This window comes from Natrix helvetica, assembly GCF_964273705.1.
Source record: "Natrix helvetica genome assembly, chromosome: 2".
NCBI lineage: Eukaryota > Metazoa > Chordata > Lepidosauria > Squamata > Natricidae > Natrix > Natrix helvetica.
In genome coordinates, this window is record NC_138552.1 from 77,311,772 (window position 1) to 77,335,792 (window position 24,021).

The 24,021-nt window shown below is 40.4% G+C and overlaps 1 long non-coding RNA gene across 2 annotated transcripts in view; it reads left to right on the forward strand.

Moving 5' to 3' along the window:
* The window catches only part of LOC309387491, a 99,276-nt gene that overhangs the window by 42,842 nt on the left and 32,413 nt on the right, over positions 1–24,021 (forward strand). Inside the window, exon 3 of one of the 2 annotated variants that reach the window (XR_014174591.1) lies at positions 5,482–5,984. The exons of the other annotated variant lie outside the window; for it this stretch is intronic. This is a non-coding gene — a long non-coding RNA (uncharacterized lncRNA). Of the gene's footprint in view, positions 1–5,481; positions 5,985–24,021 lie in introns of those variants that run through there. 2 annotated transcript variants of the gene reach the window in all.

The following is a 24,021-nucleotide window of genomic DNA, read 5'->3' on the forward strand; positions in this document are numbered from 1 at the left end:
AGACCAGGTTTTATTTCAATTTGATTTGCATGTGGAAAATAAAGAATCAATGTTTATTTTTTTAAAAAAATAGGTAAAATATTGTGGGATGTTTACATTTTCTTGAACACAGCTAGCATCTTTGAATCAAATGTTCTTATTCTGGGTTTTCTTAAGTCTTTTAACATTACTATTATGGTACAAGAGCAGAATAAATATGTAAAATAAAAGACTTGTTTATTTTAGAAATAAATGTCGCCATCCTTTGTCTATGAATGTTGTTCACACCTCTGTTTCTACTTCTATTCTTTGGGTTATCCAAAGATATTGAAATATACAGTGGATAATTGTTCAGTTGGTGAAAGGAAGTCAAAAGTTCAAACTCATGGCTTTAAGCCAAATGATTTCATTTTTTTACTCTATACCAAATCAACTATAATCAGACAACTTCCCGTCATTTGCTACCTATGTCCTTCATTTAATAATTGAAAGGAAAAAAAGAAAGAGGGAAGGAAGGAAGGAAGAAAAAAATGGAAAGAAAGGAAGGAAAGAAAAGAAAGAAGAAAAGAAAGAAGGAAAGGAAGGAAAGAACATTTTATTAAGTAAAGGATTTCGGGAGGGGGGTTTAGACAGATTATTATTGGCTTTAGAATTTTCACCAGAGTCATTATGGTTTAAAGCCAGCCTATCAAAATAAAGTAATAATGCAAACTTATTATTTGGAGTTTAGTGACAGAGCTCCAAAGAATTGGGAAAAGGAGAGCAAGAAGCGTAAGAGCAGCTGCTTCTGGCTTATGAGGCTGATCTCTGGAGGCAGCCTGTATGGCAGTGAATTGCACATTGGAACAGATGCCTTCCATAGCAGGGGCATTACTAGTTATTACAATGAGGGCAGGGTTTGAAATTTTGCCGGGGCTCACTGTGCGGTATAACGATAGCTTCTCTGTCCCTAAAGCCCCAAGAAACTAAGACGCTTCTAATCTAAGAGAGGATTAGTGAACTCACTTCATTAACTTTCTGCAAATGTTGCCTTTCCCCTCCTCTCTTTATTTGGTGACAATGTGCTTACTGTACATATGTCAATGGGCTGCAGTTTTACAGCCTGAAATTTTCACTGCTAACTATACACCATGGAGAAGCATAGCGAGGGATAAATTGAGTTTCCTACCCCCCTAAAGCCTAAATGGTCTTTTTACTCTTATAGACTTCTCGGAATATTTTTCAATGGGTAATTTCCCCCCCATTATTTTCAGTGAGTGATCTTCTCACAGCCTAATTACCCAGACACTCAATTTGGTACCATGAATCTGATTTTAAATGTTATGGATATGGATCATGACAGGAATAATATAAATAGGCTGTAAGATTAGGGGATCATCCAGGTTAGGTTTAAGGAACCAGTAGAGTTAGGCCTGTGATGGCGAACCTATGGCACGCATGCCAGAGCTGGCATGCAGCGCCCTCTCTGATGGCATGTGAGCTGTCGCCCCAGTTCAGCTCCGTCGTGAATGCGCGCATCTCTCCCCCTGACCAGCTAGTCTTAGGGTCTCTGCCATGCATGTGTGTGGGTCATGCGTGCATGCATGGAAGCAGGGCATTTGTGTGTGGGGTCACGCGTGGGGGGGCACACGCAAGGGGGATTTCAAACATGCACAGGGTGGGGCACATGTGCGCAGGTTGCGCACACTTGTGCAGAGGGCATATGCGGGGGGTGCGCAGATTGCATTTTGGGGATTCGGGTACAATCGCACGCTTTGAGCACTCCAACAGAAGGTTAGCCATGACTGAGTTAGGCGACTGCTTTAATAGTCTGGTCTATTTTATCATGACAATTAGGTACAAAGACAGCACAATAATCATAGCTGAGACACATATTCAGATGCAATGAAGCCAACGTGAAGATTAAGTATTGGAAACAATCCTGAAAAACTTCCATTTAATTACTTAAGCACTAACCTTGATGAAAAACTGATGTAAGAGCCAAAATTAATGAAAAGAAAAATAGCTTTCAAAAATGTATACAGGTAGTCCTTGACATTACAACAGTTCATTTAGTGATGGTTCAAGTTACAACCACACTGAAAAAGGCGAGTATTTTTCACACTTATGACCATTGCAGCATCCCCAGGGTCATGTGATCAAAATTCAGGCAACTGACTCATATTTATGACTGTTGCTGAGTCCCAAGATCATGTGATCCCCTTTTGCGACCGTCTGACAAGCAAAATCAATGGGGAAGCCGGACTCACTTAACAACCTTGTCACTAACTTAATAACTGTAGTGATTCACTTAACAATTGTGGCAAGAAAGGTCATAAAATGAGATGAACTTCACTTTACAAATGTCTCACTTAGCAACATAAATTTTGGGTTCAATTGTGGTCATAAGTCAAGTACTACCTATACACGATTTGACTGTTTTGCAGATACCATTGTGCAGTTTTTTGTTCCAAATGTACCCAAATGAACCCGAAGTTCAATTTAAAAATAAAATAAAATAATCATTTTGAATTAATCTTATTATATATTTTTTATCATATATGGCCAGGCAGAACCACCTTCTCAATCACATGTATAAATTAGAGCAGGTATCAATCTTACACCTGACAGTGTGTGACAGAATACTTCCCTTTGTCAGTAGGGAACATTAATTTTATCATTTCCAAGCGCAGACAGATATTTCGAGCAGCCAATAAAATTTACCACCACTTTGTACTATTTTACTGGTTCTGATGCTAAAGTGGCAAAGCACAAAATTATGATCATAAAAATTGGCTACACTGTTTCAAATATCCTGCAATTTGATAGAAGCGTAAATCTGCAGGGAAGTAGCTGGAGGTAATAGTATACAAAAAAATGTAGGGTGAGTCCCCACGTCCCGTCCCCGCCCCTTAGCAGTTCCAGAAGGCTTGGTTTTCACGTAAGTCTTCACGTAATTGGCATATTGGCAAAGCAATTCCTGTAAGGTAATGAAACCGGGGCTAATTTAAACCACTAAGCATTTTCTGACACAAACTGCTTCTGCATTATGAATAGAATTAATTACAAAGGTATTCTTTTTTTTTTAAAGGGAAACAAAGCGTTCGTGAAGCAGGCTTGATTTACTTAGAATAATTTATAGTATTTTGGATACTGGATTTGAAATCATTGGTAACGTCTGTAAAATGGACCTGGCTTGCAACTTGAATGGCAAGCTTTCTCTAGGGCCTAAATTCAAGTAGACCTCGACTTATGACCACAATTGAGCCCAATATTTCGGTTGCTCAATAAGACATTTGTTTAATGAGTTTTGCCCCATTTTACAAGCTTTCTTGCCACAGTTGTTAAGTGAATTACTGCAGATGTTCATAGCAATACCACTTAGACTTATATACCACTTCATAGTGCTTTACAGCCCTCTCTAAGCGGTTTACAGAGTCAGCATATTGCCCCAACAATTTGGGTCCTCATTTTACACACCCCGGAAGGATGAAAGACTGAGTCAACCTTGAGCTTGGTGGGATTCGAACTGCCAAACTGCTGCCAGTTAGTGATCAATAGCCTGCAGTACTGCATTCTATCCACTGCGCCACCGCGATTAAGTTAGTAATACAGTTGTTAAGTGAATCTGGCTTCCCGATTGACTGCTTATAAGAAGGTTACAATAGGTGATCACATGACCTTGGGACACTGCAATTGTTATAAATATGAGTTGTCAAGTGTCTGAATTTTTGATCAAGTGTCCATGGGGATGCTGCAAGGGGCCTTAAGTGTGAAAAATGGTCATAAATCACTTTTTTCAGTGCCGTTGTAACTTTGGTCACTAAATGAACTATTGTAAGTTGACAACTCTCTGTAACATATCATCTACATACATTTTTAAGGGCAACCTAATGGTCTTTTGTAAAAGAACATCCATGTCCAATGGGACAATAGGAAAGTGGGCTAAGCTCTTTTTCCATCCTAGATTTCCCATATGTATTTAAACATCCCTCTGATATAGCAATAGCTATAGCAGTTAGATTTATATACCACTTCATAGTGCTTTTAAAGCCCTCTCTAAGCGGTTTACAGAGTCACACATTGTCCCCAACAATCTAGGTCCTTATTTTTCCCACCTCGGAAGGATAGAAGGCTGAGTCAGCCTTGAGCCAGTGAGAATCAAACTCCTGGCAGTGAGCAGCGAGTTAGCCTACAGTACTGCAAGCTAACCACTGCATCACCATGGCTCTTCAGTCCCTTAAGTTCTCCTGAAATTCATGAAGAACCTCAGGACCACATCCAGAGATTTAAGGTCTCTGTTCTCTTGGCTTCAATGCCACGGGTAAAATGATATTCAAAGGAAAGTTACAAGAAGAAAAGCATCAGCCACAGAATCGAACTGCTGGCAGTTGGCAGAATTAGGCTGCAATATTGCATTCTACCAACTGCGCCACCAAGGCTCTTGGTAGGCCATACTTTTGAATTGTAAGGAGCTCCAAATATTTTTTTTTAAAATAGTTTACATGTAAAGATCGGTCAGATTGGCAGTAAAGTTGGGGTGGACCTAGCAAAATGAGTTTTCTCATTAGCACTCTTTTTACAGCTGTTTTGGAATTTGTGACCATGCTGTTGTTTTCCTTTCCTGCTTGCCTTCCCTTTCCCCCTTTGTATTTGGTCATTTGCTTTGCTTTGAAAGGAATTTTCTCTTTCAAACCTTATGTGATTCTGTAGCGTAAACCCAGCCACTCCTTTTTCTTTCTTTTCGTATTTCACAAGGTTTTATTGTTCTGGGTATTTTCTGCACTTTCAGCCAGTAAATTCAAAGCATCCTTATTTTAATCAATTTTTTCTCCCTTGATGAAAAAGAACTTTTGGCTACAGGGTTTGGATCTTCTTATATAAGCTGGTGTCCAGAGAATGAGTTTGTAGTAGTAACCCGTTGGCATTACTCTGGTGCTGGAGGGGACCCTTATGAAAATATTGTGTCTGCCAATAAAAAAGGTCACCCTTTCCCTTGCTAGATCCACCACAGAGATAAATATATCAACAACAGCTATTTTAGATTTTCAATAAAATCGGAAAAATTCTGTGGAGGAAGAAGCTTTTTTTCTTTTCTTTTTTTCATAAATGACCTTTTGAACTCATTATATGCTTGCTAAGAGATCTAAAACCTATTTTTGAACCCTGTAACATTCATTTCTTTCAGTGAGTACTTAGGCTTTTTAAAAAAATTCAATTTCCATTTAAAAGATCGGCAAATTGACATGGTGAGAGGGAATGCTTTGGACAAATGAAGCCATCTGTATACTTGAACAGTCAAGAAAATGCGATATAAAAATATACCTTTAGATTAGAGCACTAATAGATTCAGGCATATTTTCTCACATTAACATCTTATTGATTCACTTGTCTATGGTAAGCTGATTTCTAATGTGGTAATGTTGGCTTTATGTTAGGTTTTGTGAAACCCGTAAATCTGAATTATAGCTCATTTTTGGACTTCATACTGACTTACACTGCTTATATTTGTTCTGCTTGTAGATTGCTCTTAACCAGATTTCCTGAATCTAATGCACTCCGAATGCATTTGAACACGGGGTCCCACAGTTCAACCCTGAGCTACAAATATTACTTCTATTGACATTTGAGCAATCCAGAACTGCTTCAGGCTTCGGAGAGCTGCAGTCCCTATAAAGCTGGAGAGAGCCAACTTGTAAAAGGCTACCGTGTACCCATAAAAGTTACCGGAAGATAAAAGCAATTCTAAACCAACTTTAGTCTTGTTGAGGAATATGCTGGACTTGGAAGTTACAAAAAGTCAAAGGCAAACTACCTCCATATTCTCACTAAGAAAACAAGACAGATGTATTGATAACTCACCAAGGGTAAAGCTTGATCCATTCAAAATAGATGAGTCGTGGTGACTCAGTGGTTAGAATGCAGTATTGTAGGCTAATTCTGCCCACTGCCATTAGTTCGATTCTGACCGGCTCAAGGTTGATGCAGCTTTTCTTCCTTCCAAGCAGTGGTGGGTTACGACCGGTACACCCTGATACAGTACCGGTACAGGTACGTCCTGGTACAGGTACCATTCTGGTATGGTGCTCCGGAGGGCCCACCTGCCTGCCTGCGCTCCTTACTGGCATTTGAGCTGTTCGGGGCTTCTGTGCATGCACATGGAGTGTACGGCACCTGCACGATGCTACGCCGAGCAGCTGGAGCATCGTGGAGGCATCGCGGAGCGTCGCAGGTGGTAAGTACGCATGCGCACACTGAACACATGTGTGTATGTGCTGCACACGTTCATGTGGTGGCCGGCCGGCCCCATTGCACCGTACCGGTTGCAAAGGGATCCAGAACCCACCACTGCTTCTAAGGTTAGTAAAATGAGGAGCCAGATTGTTCGGGGCAATATGCTAACTCTGTAAACTGCTTATAAAGGGCTGTAAAGCACTATGAAGTGGTAGATAAGCGCTATTGCTATTGACTTGAACAAAACTACACTTTTTGGAAAGCATTTTCTTTCATGCAACCACTGGGTATCTTATGTTTTCTCCTCGACTACTTAGTTCAAATGATACTTACTCCAACTGAATTTTCATTGATTTATAGATTTCATTACATTCTAAATTATACATTGCAAATTTTCATCTTGTAAATGATCTGGAATGACACGTGGTATACAGATAGCTTAAAAAAATTGTACAGAGAGTCCTTTAGTTAACAACCATTTGTTCCGCAACTGCTTTAGGTTACAGTAGTGCTGAAAGAATAGTAGTTATAGCTGATCTCCTAAGTTACAGGGGTTGTGGTCATGTTCTCCAAAGTTCTATTCTCCCAATAATGTTTACCATTTTCATGATGCTTCAAAGGATCTCAGAAGCCTTCCAAAGCTTTCTGAAGCATTGCAAGAACAGCCTGTGCTATTTTGAGAATCGCAGGCATGTCTTTCCCATGAGATTTTAGAAGGCCACAAAAACCTTCCAAAGCATCATGAAAATGGTGTGCACTATTTGGAGAACAGTATTATTATTTGGAGAATGGCGTGTATTATTTGAGAGCATGCAAGTGGCCAGCTGGTTCTGCTAGCCCTTCTGCTGTGTTGTCCTGTTCTCTCTCTTACACACACACACATACACACACAACTGTGGTTTTGTGGGTTTATTAATATTCCCCTGCAACCCCCTCACCAAAACCCCAGAACTATGCCAATTAAGTCCAGTCACAAGCCGACCAATGCCAGCCCACAGAGCAATGGCCAATGAGTCCACAAGGCACTTGAAAGTTTCCCAATCAAAATAAATCCACCAGGCAAATTTAAATCCACAATATAAGAGGGTTCACAAAGCACAATCCAAGTCAAGGGATGGTGTCAGTCCAAAGCAAAGCAAGAAGCATAATGACCAGAACAAATACAGCTAGGAAATGGGCATGTTGTCCCCAGCATTGCTTCCATCTGTATACTGTGCTAAATAGCCAGCTTCTGCTGCAAGTTGCAATCCATAAAGAAGGGCAAGGCCTTCTCCTTGCAAATAATCTGACCTTCTCCGCTCCTGCCTTTTCTCTGCCCAATGTGTTCTTGGATCAGATGCAGAAGGCAGTTCCTCTTCCTCATCACCGACTGGCTGCAGCTGCATGCTTTTCCCACCTGAAGCCCAGGGCTCTCCTGCTGCAACTGTGCGTCATCCCTCAAAGATGGCTGCTTGGAGCCATTGGCCAACTCCCCTTTTGATGTTCCTGGAACTGGTTCATCTTCCTCCAAGCTGACATCTGGGGAAGTGTCCTGGGTAGTGGTGTCATCATAGCTACCCTACCAGCCCTGCCTGGCATGGCTGGTGGCTGACAGGTCAGGTACGCCATGTCAAGCAGCAGGAAAAAGGTGGCACAGGTCACCTGGGGAAAGAAGGGCTGACAGGGTGGCTAGGATAGCGGAATTGGCCTGCACAGTCAGTAGGGTAGCAAGGCTAGCAAGTACTGGGTGGCATAACCAGTAGAAGGAGCAGAGTGCAGGTGGCGAGGATGCCAGGATTGGCAGAACAAGTGGAGCACAGAGAGAGTAGGGTGAAAGATGGAAAGTGGAACACAGGGTTACAAGACTGGCAGCGTAGCAGGGCAAACGAAGCACAAGGTGGCAAGTTCACAGGATCAGCTGCAGGGGTGAAATTCAGCAGGTTCTGACAGGTTCTGGAGAATCGGTAGTGGAAATTTTGAGTAGTACAAAGAACCGGCAAATACCACTTCTGGCTGGCCCTAGAGTGGGGAGGGAATGGGGATTTTGCAGTATCCTTCCCCTGCCATGCCCACCAAGCCACGCCCACAGAACCGGTAGTAAAAAAAATGAATTTCACCACTGATCAGCAGGGTGAGTGGAGCATAGGGTGGCAAAGTCAGCAGGGCCAACTGAGGTGACGGAATGCAAGACAAGCTAAAGGGCAAATATGGGGGAAGATCAGCAGAGTGGAGTTGAAGAGAAGGCAGACCTTTCCTTACCAAAGGACTTGGAAATAAGAGGGACCAAGCTGGAAGTGGCTTGGATAAAGGCAGTCCATGCCTAATGACCAGTGGTATTCTGTTAACAGTGGTGAAAGAGCATACAGGGTTTGCTATTACTAAGTGAGGCAGTCGCATGACATCATATCATATGACTGCATCACTAGTTATCCTCGTCCGTGGGTGTCAAACTCGCCACATCACATTGCCGTCACGTAATGTATCACAATGCTTTTCCCCATTTGCAGAGCTGGGGTAGGCATTGCCTGCGCATGATGCATCTGGCCCCCAGGCCGCCAGTTTGACACTGGTAATAGCCTCAATTGTTGTAATTTGAGGATTTTCTGGTGAGGTACAGCATTGCCATGGTCAGGGAGTAGTTCTGCTGGGAAGGGGAAGGCATGAGCAATTTACTGGAGCAACTTGTGACCTTCCCTGCTGGCTTCTCCCATTGTGTTTGCTTTGGCAGGCCAGCAGGGAAGATCACAAATAGCAATCACATGATCGTTGGATGCTACAACCATCATAAGTGAAAGCCACTTGCCAGATTGTGTTCATATGATAATCGAGTGCTGAAAAGTCTGGCGGCTGGTTATAAGTAGCAGTCATTCAGCCCAGGGATGGGATTCTTCCAAGTCGGACCGGTTCGGAACCGGTAGCTTTGACGATCAGCTGGGAGCAAACTGGTTCGCTCTGATGATCAGCTGGGCCCGCCCTCCTGCCCCTGCCCTACTCCATCCTATATTTCCTTTGTTTGAAGCCCAGCTGAGATTGAGTTTGAAGCCCAGAGTGGATTGCTGTGTCTCATCTGTTTTACTCCCCAGGACTGCCGGAAAAGGTAAGATTCTGTGTTGATTTCAATGCAATGTGTGCACGTCCGAAGCAAACCGGTTGTTACACAGGTTGAATCCCACCACTGATTCAGCCCCATTGTAACTTTGAATAATTGCTGAGTCATTAAGCAAGTGCTATCTATATTTTTACCTATTTCATAGAATTATTCCGTTATTCTAAAATGGATCAGTTCCTCTGCATATGAGACTTTGAATTTCAGGAAGAAAAAATTGCTTACTAACTTGATAAAGTAGCATAAACCACATCAATGGATGAGCTCAAAGTCTAATTAAGACAGGAATCAGTTCACTCTGTCTACTGTTACCAGCAACTTATTTCTTCTGGAAACATTTTAAAAGCTAAAATAAGAATACTACAGAATTTGACACAACAAGCTAATCAAAAGAAAAGATAATTGTAGGAAATAAACAAAAAAAAAGTCTTTGGTGTAATTAGTTTCCTACTGAACTTGCAGGGTTATTATGGGTAGGCATTGAGTTTACATTGTCCTGCTGGTAGACTCTCTGCATTAAGTGGTATTGCCCTTGTATTTTATATTGAAAAAAATATTTTCTAATGATTAGTTCTCAGTGCTTTTTCCTTCTGCTCCCCATTTCCCTTTATATTGAAAAAAATTAATACTGCCAAAGCACCATTTCCTCTTTTACTCTCAGCAGAATCTTTCTAAAGAAATTGCATTCTGTTTTTCAACACAAGGATTTCAAAGGGCAGAGAATGTAAGATGTTATTTCAGTGTGCTTTAAGCCTGGTATTGGAAGGATTATTAAATTGAAAGAAGCTTTATAAGGATTGAATGATTATTATTTTTAGCATCCACTATCTGCCTTATTTCCACCATCTTACATCTGGTAAACAACACCGCTTTACAAAATCACAATACAGTACGCCAATGCAAGGATGTCTGTTATCATTCAATAGCTATTACGGGACTCCACATAAATACTAAATGAATTAACATTGTCTGTACTTTTTTTCATTTATTTCACTGTGGTTCCCATTTTCAGCTACATGTATATCTGTAACTCAGGATAATATTTAACGCGTCTGATGAAATAACTCTAGCTGATTAACATTAATGTTTCCGACATGATAATCTTTAGAATTGTTGGAATACAATTCCCATTATCTCTCAGACAGCAAAAAGCATCAAATTGGTAAAATGCTGGCATGTCATACTAAATTTATTAAAGATTCATCAAGACCCATGCTGATTTTGTTGCAACCAGCAAGCATGGCTCTGCAAACCTTTATATTCATAAAATGTCATAATATAAGGAGCCCTTCTAGCAACTATTAACATACAAGAATCTTTCTGAAATAAAATCAGATTGCTTTTCATTCTTTGTCATGTAAATTGCCACGAGCCAAGCTTTTAAATTGCAAATACTCTCCATTTCTCTTTTAAAATCCAACCACCGCTATTTGCACCCCCATTTTAATTAGCATACGGCACTTTTTTTTTCCTGATTGGAAAAAGTCAGATGATGACAGGCTTTATCTGATACCCAACTAAGTGAAACGCCTGCGCTTACTTCCAGTGAAATTGATGAGAGAATCCTTTCACATCTGTCCTAAAGGAGGGTGAAGCCACAGTGTGAGGAGAGAGGAGAGAAAAATAACACCAGTTCCAGAGGTGGTATTCAGCTGGTTTGGACCGGTTCGGGCGAACTGGTAGGGGAAATTTTGAGTAGTTTGGAGAATCGGCAAATACCACCTCTGGTTGGCCCCGCCTTTCTGCCCCCATTGTTCCCTGTCCTATATTTCCTTGTTTTTTTTAGCTCAGTTGATTTGCACGGCATACCTCAGCTCACCAACACTGGACACCGAGTGCGGTCTTTGAATGCTGCGCACACCTGCAAAGCTCTTTCTCATAGAACCGGTAGGAGAAGATTTGGAATCCCACCATTGACTGGTACATCTGTTGTTTTTGCTAGTGGACTCCTGGCATGCATACCACTGGGGAGTGGAAAGGAACAGCAAGACTTCTAGGACAGAAGACTTAATTTACAGCTGATTCAATTCTGCCAGCTCTTATTTTACAAATTCACAAGTAATTTACAAGTATCTGCAGACACAGTCCAGGTAACTGAAGTCTCAACAGTCTCCTCCTGACTATACAGTCTGTTTGGTGCTCTCCACACAGCCAGTAAATATCCATAGAAGCATCTTTGCTAGGAAGAAGTTAAAACACCCTGTCATCCTTTCCCCACAGGCCGTTGCCCTGCCATTCTTTGGTTTGTTAAGCATCCTAATTTTCAGTTTAAGATCTTCCGTGAAGCATCTGCTGCTGGGCAGAAATTAGTTTGTAATAAAGGTCTTATGGTAGAAATGATGTCGGCAGCAAGGGAGAAGAAGCAGATCCCGTTCTCAATTTCTGGAGTCTTTCTGCAAAAAAAGGAAGGGAGCTTTCTCTGCCATTCGCTTCATACTGTCAAGGATACAATTGAAGTCTCTCACAGGGCGCTTTTTAGATATTCTTTCTGGTTTGTCTACCACACTATGGTTTTTGTGAATGAGAGCTCTCCTAAACTGAGCTAGTCTTCAGACTGCTAGACATAGCAGGGAAGTTCAAGAAACTGGGGTTTGTTTCAGTAATGATATTCCATTTTCTTCATTATTGGTGCAGTAGCGGGAGAAGGTTCTTGATAATGTCTGGGTGTGCGAGTGGAGCCTCATGTCGCTGCCTCTACCAGTTCACCCGAACCGGTGCGAACTGGCAGAATCCCATCTCTGGCTTGTTTGTTTGGTTTTTTGCCACTGAGAGTTGTAACATTTCCTCAGTAATGTCTTTTTTATTGTGTTGCTTGTGTGAAAATAGTTTATTTTTAGATCCTTCTGCCATTTCAATTTTGACTGAACATTTTGGTATTTCAAGCGAATGGTTGTCAATCTCATAATCAATAAGAGCCATTGGTAGGAAAAAGCTTCCACCATTTGTTTCAGAGATTTCCCCGTCTGGGTACACAGATCACAATAGACACCTTTTTAAATATAGAATTGGCTTGGTGGATTTGTCTGCTATCACATTCTTTTTCTTCTTGTTTCAAAGGTAGAAGACATTTGAAGTATTTCAGAAGACTTCTTCCACTGCTATACATTTTTAAGCCTGCTATCTATCTGTCTCCCTGCCTATCAATCAATCACCTAATCTTATCTTTTAAGTCACCCAGAATCATTGAGAATCAGGCAGCTTTGAAACTGATTTTTTAAAAAAGAACAACTAAAAAAAAACCAAAAACAATGAACGAGAAGGCTCAAATTTATATCTGCTTATTTGCCAACATAGTGTAGGAAGTTAGCACCCACCCCTCTCCTAGGAAAATGAGATATTTTAGGAAATATTAAAAGGGCATATTATTTCCCATAAAAGAGAGGTATTAACTCAGCCCCCTCCCCCCCCCCCCCACCGTTGTGAATGGGCCATTAAGGCCTGGGTCAGTTTATATACAACACAAAAGACATGGCCTCCAGGACATAATAGGACCCATCTAGCAACAGAACTCACCACATGGCACCTGAGAAGATTGCATCATCACCCAGCAAGGCTCAACCAAGCCTGGGACACAGAGAAACCTACAAAGTTACCTCTGCATGGCCACATGGGAGTCTGACAACCAATCAGAATACAAGCTCAAATTCAAAAGCCCAGAGAGGGCATAAAACCCAGGCATTCTAAGCATCACTTTCCTTTTTGCCCAGGACCTCAAACCATGTGATCCTGTCCATCATTAAACCATCTTTCAAAGCAGTTTCCATGTTTCCAGTGTCTTCCCATTTGGAACTGAACCCAGGTGGACATTTCTTCCAACAATCGTAAATAAATTAGTGCTGTTCTTCCAAGCTCTTTGGCGCTGTGCCTCCTGATAGGTTCCTTATTTAGCTAGATTTGATGCCTCCAATTGCCATTGTCATGCAATATACAATACAATAGCAGAGTTGGAAGGGACCTTGGAGGTCTTCTAGTCCAACCCCCTGCCTAGGCAGCAAACCCTATACCGTTCCGGACAAATGACTATCCAACATCTTCTTAAAGACAGTGTTGGGGCATTCACAACTTCTGGAGGCAAGTTGTTCCACTGATTAATTGTTCTAACTGTCAGGAAATTTCTCCTTAGTTCTAAGTTGTTTCTCTCCTTGATGCTCTGCCTTTGTCAGGGCCACTGCTAGCAATGGCCCTTAATCTGTTCAGTCCTGGCATATAGCTGGACTGTGAGGAAAAGAGGGCCAAAGTCACCTTCAGCCAAACTGAATTCCTGTTGCTCATAAATAAGTGTCTCTAGTTCTTTTATGGTGGGCAGCTCCTCCAAGGTTTAAAAACTCATTCCAAATCACAGATTCATAATTCAACAGTCTGTCTCCCAACTATGAATCTTCTTTGAGAACTGCAATATCGAGTGATTAACTAACAATGCAATAAAGGCTAGCATATTAAAATCCATAGGAATGCATTAAAGCTAAATGCATCTTTGACTTACACGAACCAATCTCTTTCTTCCCTGCTCTCTCACACAAAAGGAGTATAAAATAATAATTAGAAAAACATGCAAGTTACCCATGCTTGTATTTTGTCTGCATTACAGCCAATAACAATGTTAGCGGAGTAAAATAACCCAAAGGCACAGCTGTTTTATTCCACATCCTTGCTGATTTGTGCAATATTATGGAACACCAACAGTTGGTCTGCGCTCCTAAAGGACATTGAAATAAATGTTTTTAATTTCTACTGGCAATGTTTCATTGCATTCTGACCTTCTGAAAAGAAGCCTTTGGTAGGGGAGAGAGACAATGAACAGAATCTTTACGTTGCCCATTGATGATACATTTTGGCAAAGGGGTTTCTCCCTCTAATTATAGTGTTCCGCTGAAGGAAATGGCATTTAATTAACGCAGAGTGATATTCAGAAATATAAATAGAAGATCAAGGTTCACAAAGTTTGATTTGTAACTAGGCCAGGAAATAAAGAGATGGCGTGCAGAAGAACGGGTAAATTCTGGCCACAGTGTTATTGCATTAACATGCCAAAATTGGTTGATAGGTTTTACTAAAATTAACTGGTAAGAATGAGTGTGATAGAGCAAGAGGGAGCTAATTGACACTGTGCATTCTGCTTTCCTTTCAGCAGCTTGAATCTTTGTATTCCATACATGCAATTTTCTTCAGATCACAAAATAATTTTCTCCAACCTTTATTTCTGGCAATTTCCCATAACTTAGTTATGAATATATGTGTGTATGTGTATATATGTGAGCCTCGGTGGCGCAGTGGTTAGAGTGCAGTACTGCAGGCCACTTCTGCTGACTGCCGGATGCCTGCAATTTGGTAGTTCAAATCCCACCAGGCTCAAGGTTGACTAGCCTTCCATCCTTTTGAGGTGGGTAAAATCAGGACCCAGATTGTTGGAGGAAATATGCTGATTCGGTAAAATCACTTAGCAAGATTAAAGCATTATAAAGCAGCATATAAGTGCTATTGCTATATGTATATGTATGTATGTATGTATATGTACACACACACACACACACACACACACACACACACCACACACATGGTGGGTTTCAAATTTTTTTAGAACCTCTTCTGTAGGTGTGGCCTGCTTTGTGGGAGTGGCTTGCCAGTCATGTGACCGAGTGGGAGTGGCTTGGCAGTCATGTGACCGGGTGGGAGTGGCTTGCCAGACATGTGACTGGGTGGGCATGGCCAACTTGTAAAATGTGGTGAAACTCACTTAACAATGCTCTTGCTCAGCAACCAAAATGTTGGCTCAGAAACTCTGGCATTTGAAGCACGCAAGTCTTAAAGCGTTCAATTTACAAGACCCTTGCACCCCTAACCCTTTAGAAAAAAACCCCAGGGCTGTTCAAACTTGACAGCTTTAAGACTTGTGGACTTCAACTCCCAGAATTTCTCCTCTCACTCTTCATCTTGATGATGTGTGGACAGGCGGGGGGAGGGAGATGGAACCGGTTCTAAATGGCACCGTAGATTTGTGGAACCTCTTCTATAGAAGAGGTTAGAACTGGCAGGAACCCACCCCTGGCTGCTACTCATTCTGAACATATTGGAACACTTGTGATTTCAGGAGCCAAGGAGCAACAAGGTCTTATCAAGTGATACTACTTCATAAGGCAAAAGTATCCAAAATTCCATCATCCAAAGGAGAAATACTTGATGTGTTAACATTCCAGGTTTTAGCGAAGAATAAATGATTATTACAGTTTATATGATTTCAGTAGTGTTTCAATGATTGATATTCTGAAGCCTGAAGTTTATTTTAAAGCGCCATGACCAGAATTGATTTTTTCATCAAAATGTTGAAAAAAGGGTCATGTTATCATAAGAAAATCTCTGTCCCTTTTGAATGTTTGTATGATGTTACAACACACACACACTTAGACTTGTTGGGGCTGGCATCATCCACATCTTTTAAGCTCCACCTACAAATGCTAATGTTATTATTGTTAGTCACGAAGTCGTATCCAACCCATCGCGACCCCATGGACAACATTCCTCCAAGCCTTCCTGTCCTCTACTATCCCCCAGAGTCCATTTAAGCTCATGCTTACTGCTTCGGTGACTCCATCCAGCCACCTCATTCTCTGCCATCCCATTCTTCTTTTGCCCTCAATCGTTCCCAGCATTAGGCTCTTCTCCAGAGAGTCCTTCCTTCACATTAGGTGGCCAAAGTGCAAATGCTAATACAAACCTTTAAATATGAGCTTGCTTCCCTCTGACATCAATTGCAAAAGTGATAGACCTACTGTATATCATCATTTTGCATTGTTGTGAAGACTTCAAATATCCATTCCAATATCCTAAAAGAATAATGCTACTTAGCATCTTATGTGTTTTATCCCAGCCAGAAATATTGTACACATTTGAAAATTTACCCGAAGAAGATCCTGAAGTTTTTAAACACCTCCCCCAAAATGTGTATCCTCATTCATCTTTACTTTTTCTTCTGAATGACTCAAACCAAATATAGGGGAAGCACCCCAGATTCCTAAAAGCTACTGTTGTGTACAGTCTATGGAGATTCTCAGTCATCCAGGTCATGGTTGTCCAGGCAAGTGGACTTTCTGGTTTTTCTTTGAAGACTTTTGCTTCTCATCCAATAAGCTTCTTCAGCTCTGATTGGATGGTGGGGAATGGAAGGATTTATACTCCCTGCAGACAGGTGGACATTTTCATTCTTTTAGCGGGTCATTAAGGTCACCTGGAGGTTTATCTGTGTCACCAGGACACAGAGTGGTGCAAATTGATGTGGAGCCTTCTTGGAATGTGTGTTGTAGATTGGATATAGATGATGTCATATCCAGTGACGTGCGGTGAGGTTTATAGCTGGTGAGGCAGCAATTTTTTTAGACTTGTGGACTTCAACCCCCAGAATTCCACAGTCAGGCATGCTCAGTTGCGATCTGCCGCCCTCTGCCCTGGGATTCGGCCACGGCACCGCCTGCCAGAGCTGCGCAGAATCCGGGGGGCGCTTGTCGGGCGAGGGCAGCGCAGATGGGGTGCGGATGGAGTGGAGGAAGCCTCCCCCCCCCTTCCCGCACCCGAAAGAACAAAGGGAACCTCTGCCACCGCCCGGGCAACCTGGCCGGGCTCTCTTGCGGCGGCTCTCTGGTGCCGAGCTTGGGAGTCCCTGGAGGAGCTGGCGGGGGCTGCAAGCACCGCAGTCTGGACTGGAGCCTCGAGTCTAGGGCAGTGAGTCATTCGATAGGAAACTTGCCTCTTGGAAGGAATGACTCGGCTTGGCTCCTGCTTTGTCTCTCCTGCCTCTTCGCTTCTCCGTTTGGTCGTTGGGCGGCAGATCGAAAGCGGGAGCCAAGCTGGGTCATTCCTCCCAAAAGGCAAGTTTCCCATCGAATGACTCGCTGCCCTGATGATGAGAGGTTAGGCTGTGCCTCACTTGCCTCACCTGACTGCATGTCACTGGATATCACTCCCCCTCTGTTGAAAGAGGGCTGTTCAATTTTGACATAGATGGCTTATTTGACTTCTCTTTCAAACCAGCTCTTCTCTCTGTCCAAAATTTGGAGTTTGTTGTCTTCAAAAGAGTGGTCTGGGTCTTTTAAATGCAGATGGACTGCTGAATGTGTTTGTTCTCCTATGTTGTGCCATGTGTTATGTATAGCTTATGTTTAATCATTTTTAGGTATTTTTCTATTTCTCAGGGGTAGTTATGAATAATAAGCCTTTTTATGTCGTCCTACAACCCTAATGATGTTTAAATAGGACACAACTAACTGTATTTCTCAGCTCTTCATATAAAATTCATACCCAATTTAGGGCCATTCATTTAATGACCATTCGGAGTTACACTGGCACTGAAAAATTGACTTACACTTACAAGTATAATAGCATCCCCATGGTCAGTGATCATGATTCAGTTGCTTGGCAACTGTCATGTATTTATGATGGCTATATAGCCACTAGAATCACATGATCACCAATTGTGACCTTCCAGGCAATAATCAAAGTCAATGGAGGAAGCCAGATTCACTTAACAACCATGGCAAAAAAGATGTAAAATTAGACTCAGTCATGTGATGAAATACTTAATAACTACATCATTTAGTGACAGAAATACTGGTCCCACTTGAGGTTGTAAGTTGAAGGCTATCTGTATTTCTGGTTACAAGATGTAATCCTTTGAGTGAAAGATGGATACAATTTCTTTTGCATTTATCATTATCTCCAAAGATATACATTAAAATTCAACACTACATGGAAAGACCATTTATGATCTATTTTACATAGATAGTACAAACTCAATTATTCTATGAAAATTGCTCTAATAAAAAAAATAGATTTCTAATGTTTGATATACTGGGAAGCCTTTGATCCTGGATGAGTTGTTAAAGCAATTTCCCATACCTTTAAATATCATTGAGCCAAAGAAAGATGTACTTTTATTTTCCCAGCAACTAATATCAGAAATTGAATCACTTATGTTGCATCAATGTATATGCCTCAAGAAATATGAACAACAATATTTATTTATATTTATTTTATATATTCAATTTATATCTCACATCTAGAATTTATATCCTACTAAGAGCATGTATTCAAGGCAATTAATGACATTAAAAAAACAAAATAAAAATTTAGAAACAAACAATAAACCTGAATTAAGTAAACATTTAAAATATTGTGAAATAGATATGTGTTTGCAGACTTTCTGAAGCTGAGAAAAGTAGGGGCAAAATTCAACTCCCAAGGCAATGCTCAGAAGCAAAGTTGCTTAATTAAAACAAAGAAAACAAAACATTAATCAAAATAAATAACTAATTGAGCATTTTCATCAAAGATGGTAACCATTCTGTTTACAAATAAAACAACAAAAACTAGAAACATATATAATGTAATTTTAATGAGGTAGTGTAGTTTATAAGGTCAATTCTTAATGATCTGCTAACATGTATGCAACAAAATCTTTTCAGTGATATTCAAGTTCAAATCAGAAGTAATCATCTCAGAGTTTTCAAGGCTTAAAAAATTGTCATATTCTTATAGAAATTATGTATAACACTAGTTTCCTTGCTGTTAATGAATTAGTTATGGTTTTACTGATATTGTTAAGAACTTTTAGAGATGGAATCCAGATAGTTTACAAATGCATGATTGAGCTTAATTCATTTGAAACTAATTTGGAACTTGTGAATAAATTTTTATGCAAAGTATTTTAATCACAACATCATTTTTATCAATCATTAAGAATTTTCTGATATAAAATCCTCTTATCTTCTTGTTCCTCCTATTAAAGAAATCTATTCTTATGCTGAAAAAAGAGAGGACTGAGAAATGAAAGAATAGGTAAAAAGGGAAGGGAAAAATTATATCCTTTCTAAACTTCTTAAATGTTATTTTTCATTTGAAATAATAGACTGTAATCTTCTAATATCAGCGAGAAATTATAGCTTCTTAACCAGTAGGGGGTCTGTCCTTGCATCAGTTAGTTTCAATTGAACCTTATAAGAATTGTCTTACTTGAAAGGCATTTAAATTATATTTGACAACTGTTATGCCTGAACATCTATTGTGCTTTTGTTATTTTATATACATTTGCCTTTCTGAATTTTACCCAAGAATTTTCTCCACTTCTAAGCTTTTCTAGTGTTTATACTTCTGTGTGAGACCAAAAAGCTCCATACTTGATCTACATTTAGGTCCCACGATGGTCAGAAGCATCTACAATTAATTGGATTAAATGATGTTCATACACTGTAGAATGTGTGAGAGATCCACTGCGACTTAATTCAACTCAATTATTAGTGCTCTATTACTAAATTCATTTCATAAATCAATGGTTGGTAAATCATTTTCAAATTAAAATAAACGTTTCCTTTTAGGTGAGGGGAAAAGTTATGAATTCCTGGATGTTCCCATTATCACTCAAATTCAATTATATAAGTGGCCTTCACAGTTCATTTCAAATATATGACAAATCTAATAGAAATATATGCTAGGTGGAAATAAAAAAAACCATTGGCATCTAAATGAAATATAAAGAAGTTGATGTAGCAGAATTATATACTTATTACAGGGTTATTATTAGTTGTTATGCATTGTTAACAGGATTAAGAGCGCATATATTTTAGTTTCTATTTTCTAATTCTGAATTCCAGTGTCTTTATGAACATGGGGATTTTCAATCTATTAATGTAAATGGGCTCTATAGGTTAACAATATCCTGCAATTGCTAGGAATCATTGGAATATTAGAGAGTTTTACTGAAGAGCCTGTGCTTAGCACACAATCCATAGTCTCGTTTGGTGGTGTCTACTCTGATTATGTTACCAAAGTTTGGTGGCTAGACAATCCATTTTCAACAACATGATTCCTTTCCCTTTTTGGCCCAAAAAATGCTTTAAGTCTCTCTTCCCTGAAGTTCAAAAACTGGCCAAAAGGTTTTGCTTTCAACCCTTCATTGAATAACTTCTCTAAACAACTTCTCTAAAGCCCAGATAGGGGGCTGGAGAAATCCATTTTTATATTTTCTAATTCTAGAAATGACTTTTCACATTTTAATAAAGACCTAGGGACAGAGGTGGGCTGCTGGGGGTTCACACAGGTTCGGGCGATCCTCTAGCTAGGATTCTGCTCAGTTCGGCAAATCCCTAAATGCCACCCCTGGCTGGCCACGCCCACCCAAGGGAGCCCAGGGGAACCAGTTTTCACCCTACCGGAGGCTCAAGGAAAGCCTTCAAAGCCTGGGGAGGGTGAAAAATGAGCCTACTGTCATGGTGCAGAAGGCTGACTAAGCCATGCCCACCATGGCCACGCCCACCCAGCAACAGGGCAGCAAACTGTTTGAATCCCACCCCTGCCTAAGGATGATTCACCTAATTTTTGAAAGTTATAGAATTATAACAACTATTATACAGCTATGAGAGAGATGAAAATATATGCTTATAACAAGATCTTAAATAAGTGCTTCTGAGAAACTAGGTTCAAACTCAGTGCTTAATCAACTGCATCACAGTCCAATCATTTTTTTTTTTGGCCTACATTAGACCTAACATTAGAGCTCCCTTTATCACCTAATACAGATACTCTGTATTATTCCTGATTATTTTTCTTTTATCTTTTCCTTGGCAGGTAAGCACATTTCCAAAATGACTGATTTTGTCAGTTACTATTTTTATTTTCTAAGAAATGGTATGGGTCTGTTTGGGGCTTAGAGGCTCAGATAATTCAGGAGGTTAGCAGTTTGTTTTGCATAATGCCAGCTTATATTTTTGAGCTAAAATATTTGTTTTAGCATGAAAACCAAAAAGGGGCAAGCTGCTTGTGGATATAAAGGAAAATATGTCTATGGACATATTGGTACTTCTGGACATCGAGTTGGGAACATTTGGCTGACCTGAGATAGTTTAGCACACATTTTAAAAAACTCATGTGAAATACATTACTAGATGCATTATGCATTAACACAAGGGCCCCCAACCTGTGAGCTGTGGCCCAGTACTGAGCCTCTTGGCCACCAGATTGCATAAGTGGCTGGCCAGTGCCCACATGTGTCAGGCATGCCTCCTTCAATATCCAAGAAAGGAAAACCTCAACTCCATTTTAATAGAGATGAAGTACTTTTACTAGATATGAAGTGAAAACAGCAAAAGGAAAGCAAGATCTGAGCCAGAAAGGCGGGAACATATACATATCAAACATTTACCCAGCACCCTCCACCCAATTCCCCAACCCATTGTCCAATCTGCAACTCCATAAGGTGTCATTTGGGGTGCATTTTCAAACAGCCTCATCAAGTTGGTATGCGAAACTGTTGGCCTTGACCAAGTTCCAACATCAGCCACCAGCATGCGCAGAAGATGGTGAGAACAAGACTCCTCCAGTACAATATAATTCCCTTCCCCAATACTATGCACCCCCCCGTTCCTATGGCAGCCGATAGCAAGCAAGCGTAGCAAGAAAAAGAGAGGCTGACAACATGTGTGCGCATATGCACATCCCTCTACTTGCAGTACCGTTACTGCAAGTGCTGCATGGATACTACTGTCACTGTGAGTGTTGCAGCCCTGTTCATGCACACACATGGGCACATAAATGTGCCCCTCCCCGGCTGCCAACCCAAAAATATTGGGAAACTCTGCATTAACAGGGATAATGCATGTACTGTATATGGGATTATACTTCATAAAAGCTGTAACTGGTCACAAAGTATCTCAATTCCCTGCTTACCTTCTGGAATAATAAATACACACATGTTCTTTTTTTTTTTTCTCACACAACAATTTTGACATAGGAATAACATACAACAGTCACTGCAAATTGTAACATACAAAGTTGCCAAAAAGTGATATACTTCCACTAGAACTGTCCTGCATTTCTAAATGAAAGGGAAAAATACAAGGAAAACACAATACTCCATATCTCCGTAATGATTCTTGTGATATTGAAAGTTCTATATCTATTTTTACTTATTACAATTCTTCAGAATGGTGCTAAAATGGGAGGCATTCTAAAACTTGTACAAGGCTTTAAACCTATCAAATGTGAAACCAACACAGCCGACTTTGCTATTTCGTTACGCGGAAGGCTAGAAGGTTGGTGAAGATAATGGCCACACTAGTGGAAGTATTAAGGTATTGATCTCACAAAAATCCATTTTAATTTTATTGTGCTCCCCATAGCTAGTCTGGAAACGGAGGGAGGAAAAGAGGAAAAGATAGACAGCCTCATTTTCGTTCCCATTTTCTGTTGTATTGGTGGCTAACAAGACTTTAGAACAGAAATTAGCTAGATTTCTTTTCAAACATTCCCAGTTTAGGAAAGTCTTTGGAGGATTGGGAACTAGTGACCAGGTTAAGGCCTCCAGCTCATATATCTAACAACCTCAGGAAATGATTCATGGGTTCACTTAGGAAAACCTCTCAGGAAAGAACAGAAACCAAATGCATATTCTGCTTCGAAAACTGAAGCAATATATCATGTTCTCTGCTAGTCGATCTTCCCCGAAGGCCCCAGAAAGCATATTGGGTGGCCAGTGAGTTAAGGGAAGTTTTGTTCAATTGAGAACATGTTTTATTTAAACAAGAAATCCACCTGTCTGCTAAATCCCACCTTTTAATTTTTAAAAAAAATACATGTTAAAAAGATTTGATACAGGAATCCATGTGTAAAAAGTATTTACTTACACAATATGAATAAAACCATTCCGAAGCATGTCTTTTCAAACTCCAAACGAAAGGAACTTTGTTTTCTTGACAATTTTGGACAAGTCTCAAGAGGAAGTTGAAGTTCAGAGACAAAGGCATTCGCATATCTGATGATCCTAACTGACTCTCCACATGTCACTTATAAAGTTTCCATTTTCTTTCCTTCTTTAAACATTAATTTCTTTTTATCTTAATAGAGCAGTAAAACCATTTCCATTCTTCTGTTACTGAGATTTCAGATAGATGTACAATGAAAACCAATGCTCAGCTGTCCATTCTCTGGCAGAAAATTAATCACAACATACCACTAGAAAATAACACACTGATTCTGAATACAATAGAGCAGTTTTCAACACTTTTTAAAATTAATACCTTTAAAACAAAAGGCAAAAGAGCAATAAACTCAAGCTGCTCTCTTGTAGCATCTCCCTGATTTGCTTACAAACCAGAGATGGTATTCTGCCAGTTCAACCTGATTTGGGCGAACCAGCAGCAGTGATGGTGGGAGCCTCTGCCCACCTGCCCACACATCATCATGGATGTTCTGTGCATGCGCAGAAGCGCTGAATGTGAGTGAAGCAAGCTCACACACTCATGCACTCCCAGTCCAAACTGGTAGCAAAGAAAGAAGAATGTCATGCCTGTTACAAACAGAAGCTCTAGGACAAACAGAAAGAACACAATAAAAATTGTCCCATGAGTTCACACATTTTTTAAGAGCCTTGTTTCATGGTGGAGTTGGAGTGACTGAATGGACCTGAGCATTTACTGGCCGGATGCCCTTCCTGATGCCTATGTGGAGTTTGCGGTAGATATTTTCTCTTTGCCTGGTAGAGGAATATCTATCACTGCCTAAAATTGAACTCTCAACCTTTTGAGTGGGAGGTGTGTGTCTTCACCTCTAGGCCCCCACACTGCTCTGTCCTATTACTCACACTATTGTCAGTTTAAAAAAAAATCCTTTCTGATACATTCTGCACCTGAGGCTTGCAAAAGACTTGGAAGGATATGATGAAGTCGAATCAATGCAGATAAAGTTCAGGGGAGGTATCCAAATAT